General features: G+C 34.8%; 1 protein-coding gene and 1 long non-coding RNA gene across 11 annotated transcripts in view; one reads left to right on the forward strand and one right to left on the reverse strand.

Annotated features, from left to right (window-relative positions):
• The window catches only part of LOC118735985, a 310,322-nt gene that overhangs the window by 227,071 nt on the left and 76,750 nt on the right, over nucleotides 1-6,501 (forward strand). The window lies entirely within an intron of this gene.
• Nucleotides 1-6,501, reverse strand: part of LOC118735978 — a 154,016-nt gene that overhangs the window by 96,755 nt on the left and 50,760 nt on the right. The gene's annotated exons all lie outside the window — the stretch shown is intronic.

Below are 6,501 nucleotides of genomic sequence, written 5' to 3' on the forward strand. Positions count from 1 at the left end.
CTATAGCAATCATCAACAGCTCCCATTTGCTACCCATATTGTACAAACACATCCTTAAGTTATCGGGGTCCACATTTTGACCGATATCTCGAGACCCTAGTCACGGAGCGGCATCAAAAATACTCTATACTATAGAAATCATCAACAGCTTCCATTTGCTACCCATATTATACAAACACATCCTAGGGTTACCCGGGTCCACGTTTTGGCCTATTTCTCGAGACCATGGTATCCGATTCTTAAAATTTCAAAACACAAACCATCTACTGAATAGTCCAAACAAAGCCTAAAAATTTGGTTTGGATAGGTGAGCCCGTTCTTGAGTTATAAAGTCACAACGAAAAATGGCATTCATTTTTATATATATAGATTTGGCGCCATAATTGTATGGAGAACATTTTTTTATTTAGCCACAAAGCAAGACTCCCCCCAGAAATGTTTTTTGGCCATAAAAACGTACCCTGCGAACAATTATTTTCAAAGGCCCTAAAGTTTACCATTTTGTCAAAGTGGTCAAAATTTGCTATTAGTCAGCGAGAAATTTAATATGTGGTGCTTATATTTAATACACTCTATCTGTATTTTTCACAAAAATAATGTTCTGATATAAAAATCCACCTAAGACTTAACTGTCAGCGGTGATATCAAAGCTAATTTTGTATAACGCTTGACAGAAGAATTTACTATTACATTGCAAAGTCAGATGGGTTCTAACATCACAAAGTAGTTTTTTTTTATGAAAATTGCAGATAGAGGGTATTGAATATAAGCCCCCGATATGTTTTAATTGCACTTGATGTAGTTTTATTCCCCGATGTCTAATGTGGCTACAATATTTTTTAACCTTCCTAAAAGTGGGAAATTAAATTCTCTAAAAAAATTGCATTTAAACTTTTTTTACAAAAAAACCAAATCACGCATGAAAATCACAAAAAAAAATAAAATCCACGATGGCGGAATGCTCCCATATGAAATTTAGGAGCGAAAACTGTGGATCCATGATCTACGTGTCAAATAGAGGTAAACTGCATCTTAAGTTTTCTACCACAATTTTATTCTTCGTACCAATTTGATCTAAATTAAATGGGCTAAAAACTAATTTCTCAAATTTTAGAAAATTGTAATTTTACCCTCAATAATTTAAAAAATTGGGGAGGCTAGATATGTAAAACGACTTATTTCTCACCGCTTAAAGCTTACAACACGTAGACTAAAGAACATAAACTTACAACTGTAATATAAAATCTGACTTTCATGGCTCCACAAAAAAACAAGGGTTGCTAGCTGAGTATGTGCTATTAGAAGACCCATGCCTTTGTTAAAAAATGTTTGAAAACAAAAAAAATGCGTTTATGCCAAAAATTTTTGATATGGGACCAGTGTGCAATGTACGGGGTTTCACCTGCATTTGGCATTTCAATTCAATAGTTTGCTTTCAAGTTCTTTTATTTCCCTCTTCCATTCATTTTGTCTGTCTGCTTTGTCATTTAACGCTATGCTTTGATCACTAACTTCTTCTCTTCTCTTTTGTATTTTTGTTAATTTACAGATTTTTTTTTTTGTTTACTTTCCATGCATTTTTCCTGACATTTGTTATCAATCGTTTTGATGTATTTTTAATTAACTTAAAAGCTTCGGAAAATATTTTAAAATAAGAATCCAAGATGCTGCTTGCGTTCATGAGCAAAATTAAGTTCTTTTTTTTACCAGTTGCAACTGCAGATACATACTGTTATCAAAACATACAAAATGTGATATATTTTTCAACGAACAACAACATCTTCAGCTACAATTGGTTGGCATAGATATATATGTATGCACAAACGTACATACAATTAAACGGTTAAATTAGCCTGCTTGTTCGAAACCGGTTAAATAGCACTTGAAAATTGGTGACTTAAAAAAACTTAGCAAATGTTTAGTCATTTACAATAAAAAAATTTAGTTGCGATCTTCTTCAAAGAGTAAATTGAAATATTTTGCATTCCTACTAAATATATATGTATGTACATATTTATATTTACAAATAAGTCAAATTAAATCGCACGGAATTCGCTCTCATCTTAGCACCGCATAATTTTTCTCAACTCACTCTATGAATTTTGATTAAATTCCAGCGAATGCAATTAATCTTACTAATTTGACATAATTTGAATTTTACAAAAAAAACTAAAATGAAAAAGCGGAGTTGCTTGCCCACAAACCTTCAACATTCTAGCCATTCAACTAATAAACCACAAGTCACGCAGCTCACAAACGGAAATATTAATTCAATTGCTTAACTCCCCTCATTGGCGCTCTTTAAGAAATTAAACCGGAAAAAATTCAAGAATCAAGGATACTTTTACAGGATGCGCAAGTCTGGCTGCCGCGTACTACGCTGTAAATCAAATTATGCCAAGTGAAAGTGGCCAAAACGTTCGCTTTGGTTTCCTTTAAACTCGATTTGCTGGAGTCGGGCGAGCAGCAGCTCAAAAATTATACGCTCTATTGTTATCATTGAAGGAAAGCGCTTATTCCGAACAGTGTGTGTATGTATGTGTGTGCCGAAGAAGTAAAAGTAGAAACAGGCAAGGCGCTGCAGTCAGGCACGGCCGAGAAATGGCGACCTACTTTTCGGTTTTTTTGTTTTTTCTTCTTCTGGTAGCTCGAGAATAGAGTAACGGATACCTCGGATGGCTGTGTACCTACCTACACGTATGTATGCATATATGCGCCACATTCATATGTATGTATGTGTGTCTGTTACCTTATCCACATATTTCGGCAATACGTATTTTACATTGGCCTTTTCCATGACTCAACCGCTTGCAGTTGAGTTGTTGGTCGTAATCCCTTACTTGCTCTCGCGTATTGGTCTTTTATATGGGCTAGGCACCCAGCGTCGGTGCTTACTTGTCGATTCGTTTGTCATATTTCCGCCTTATTGCTGCGCTGATGGCATGTGGCATGCGATGTGGCACGCTGCTGTTTCGGGCATTTAAGTTATTTCTTGGTTGTTATAATTTCCGAAATTTGTGCTTTGTTCTTATTGAGGATTTAACGGCACGACAGCTAAGAACGCCTCGCCTGTGTATTCTTTGCAAGGAAGTGCAATGCTATTAAAGAGCTTAAGCAGCGTTGCATCTACACGTATGTATTTAGGCACAGAGTTTATTTTAAGAAATATTTTTCGGTGGAATTTTTTCTGTGCTTTTCGCGACAAATGCGACTAAAAACTTGCAGCTGAAGCTTAAATATTTCTTTACTAAAGGTTTGTCGCACCAGTCCAGTTTTTGAGTTTGAGTTGTCTGTCTCAGTGGAAGATTTTTAAGCACAAACTTGTATTGAATTGAGCATGTTCCTTGCATTGATTAAATTTTTCGAAAAAAAACATTCGAAATACGAGAAAATGTAACACGTTTGAAGCATAAACAGACGGCAGCGTGGATCCGGGTCAAATAGTCTTATTGCCGGTAATATTGCCATCGTATCGATTTCCTATTACCAGTCGCTCTAAAAAAACGTCCGCCGAAGGGAACTCGCCGGGGCGACTCGTTTTCTTGAGTCGTTTTCTTCTTGCTTCAGGCGATATTTGAAATTATTTTATTCCTTTTAATACTTCAATTATTTTTTGTATACAAAATTGGAACTTAGAAACGGAATTATTTCTTTCTTTCGCTATGGGTTTTCCTATTTTTTCAAACCTGTCCCTGGTACAAATTAGACGATTTAGGATAATACTCTTGACGCGAAATTTATAAGTTTGGGAATTTTTTTATAACTTATTTATTCTAAAGTTGACATGAAAGAAATGATGTTGCCGATTTGCTGTGATCGCTATAAACCGAAGAGTCGCCAATTTGTTGCCATTGACGATTGTTGCCTATTTCTCATGTTTTCCATGGTGGGTTTTAATGTGTAAATAGATATGCATGTACATATGTACACATATGTATGTACCACAATATAACCAGTAAACAACCTTCGGTTAATTTGGCGACTGCCTTCCTCGGGGATGAATATGCTAGGGATGAAATTATTGGTACACACGCTTTCCAAGCACGCAGGGTTGCTTTTAAGAAGCATTATTAATTAATTCCAAATAGTTTCAAAAAGTATAGTGTAAAACGAAATTTATTGAATAATTCCACATAAAATGGTATAAATGACTCATTTTCTAAGATTTAAATAAAACGCATTTTATAACCTTTTTTGTGCAAACGGCATTTGCGAATTGATAGAAAAGTACTACGGATTGTAAATTTTTGTTAACTATGAGGTGAATGAAAATTTTCAAGCCGGCCTGACGGCTTTGAAGAATTTTTTTTGTTCTAATTTTATTACTAAGGCGCCTAATAAATGCATGGCTTTTAGTTCTAGAAGAATAAAAGTCAGTAAAGACAAGTCTTTTTTGTATAATTTCTGATTTTAATTGCTCTACTTCTTTTGCACCAGAGCAACTTTCAAAAATTTCCAGCAGTAAAAAGTTACGAATTGGCACAGCAGAAATGTAAAATTTTCTCGCCATAATAAAACGTTTTTTCAACATGGAACTTTTCTACTAATTGATATGAAATTACTATCTCAACGCTCGGAGCGCTGCCACTGAGGGCCTTTGCCAACTAATAAAAAAGAGAGAACTTGGAAAGACCAAACAAAAATTTTGAGATTTCTCGTTGTGAATACGAATGCCATAGTTTTTACCTAGCTCGTGGGACTACGCAAAATTTTGACAGCTTGTAAATATGTATACACATAGAGTTGTTGGCGGTTATAAAGAGTCAAAATCAAAATGGAGAAAAGAACAAAAAGCGTACGCCAGTTGTCAGTTATAAAATAAATCAAATTTATTTGCGAATATTTGTTTATTCTATTTATTGAAAGGCAACCACGCGGAAAAGCTTGTGTTAATTATATTGATAACAGATCCTGGCAACTCGCACATTGTCTAAATTCTCAAGTAACATAAAATCCACAAAAGAATACATTGCTTGTATTACCATCAATACGCCATGTATAAATTTTAACAACACACAAAAATAGAGCTTTCGCACGAGCGTTTGTTTGGTTTTTTAACATCATTTATACTATTCTTTTAATAAAATCACGATTTGTCAAATACTTAAATTTATTTATCTAATAATAATGCAGCACACAACCCTGAAATCTATGAAAAAGTCTGAGGAAGGCAATTAAATAGCAGCACACAACCCCGTGCCTTCCTCAGGAGTGAATATAACTACAACAACAACGACTACTACAACAACAACCCAAAAAGGTTGGTTACTGTCTATACTGTGGTATGTACGTATGGAAATTTGCACAGTAATGGCACTCTGCATTTTTGATGCACTCAGCGGTGCTTGCAGTTTATGTCTTTAAGAGTGTTTTCGATTAATTTTTTGAAATATATATTTTTTTTTTTAATTGGCCCTGCGGCCGTGAACGCGCCGTTCGGTAGATTATACTTACAGCTCGTTATAAAGTTCAAAGCGCACTTACATATTTATGTTACACTAGTGTTCGCCTAGCGGTTGAAATTCAACCACTCAAATTAATGGGAGTTGGGGTGAGTTAAGGTGAGTTGAGTTGAGTTAAGATGAAGTGAATTGAAATGGAATGAGCTCAGGTTAGGTGAGTTTAGATAAGTTAAGGTAAGTTAGGGTGAGTTAAGCTGAGGTGAGATAAGGTGAGTTGTGATGAAATAACATAAGTTGAGGATAATTGAAGTGACGTGAGATCAATTGAGTTGAGATGAAATGAGGAGAGTTGGGGTGAGATGAGTCTGGGTAAGTTGAGGTGAACTGAGAAGAGTAGATAAGAGGTTAGTTGAGGTGAGATGTGGGGAATTAAGGTTATTTCAAGTGATTTTTGTTTGGTTTCGGTAAAATGGGTTGAACAACTTAACATAACTTAATAATAATAATAATAATCATTATATAAATAGGCAATCATGTTTCCTTTACACCCCTTTTACGGCTAAACTGTACTTCTAAGGTATAAACAGTTATATATCATTAGAAAGGTATTTTGATGCTGATGTGCAGGCAATTTTTAAAATTTCAAATCAGTTTAAAATAGAGCGAAAAAATCAGTTCAAAAGTCACACCAATACCAATGCACACATGTACATGGTTGGGGCGGAAATGCCCCCTAAATGTATGCTTTAATATTGATAGCGAATTAAAGAAACGTGCCAAGCAGCAGTTCAGGAATAAAATGTATGTATGTATGTACATGAATAGATTAGACTCAAACAAGGAAGAAGGTAAAGTTGAGTATGGAGAAGAAGAAAGTGATAAATACAGAAATTAAAATAAAAGTAAAGAAACCGAGATATAAAGACAAAGAGGAAGGAAAATTTAAATACCTAACCTAATAACAATGGTGGGGGTGAATATGTAAATGAAGAAAATAATGGACATATTTAGATCAGGATAAAGGAAAAGATAAAGATGAAGACCAAGACGACGAAGATGAAGATGAAGATGAAGATGAAGATGAAGATGAAGATGAAGA

Source organism: Rhagoletis pomonella, unplaced genomic scaffold (assembly GCF_013731165.1).
Source record: "Rhagoletis pomonella isolate Grant_MI unplaced genomic scaffold, Rhpom_1.0 Rhpom_scaffold_00003, whole genome shotgun sequence".
Lineage (NCBI taxonomy): Eukaryota > Metazoa > Arthropoda > Insecta > Diptera > Tephritidae > Rhagoletis > Rhagoletis pomonella.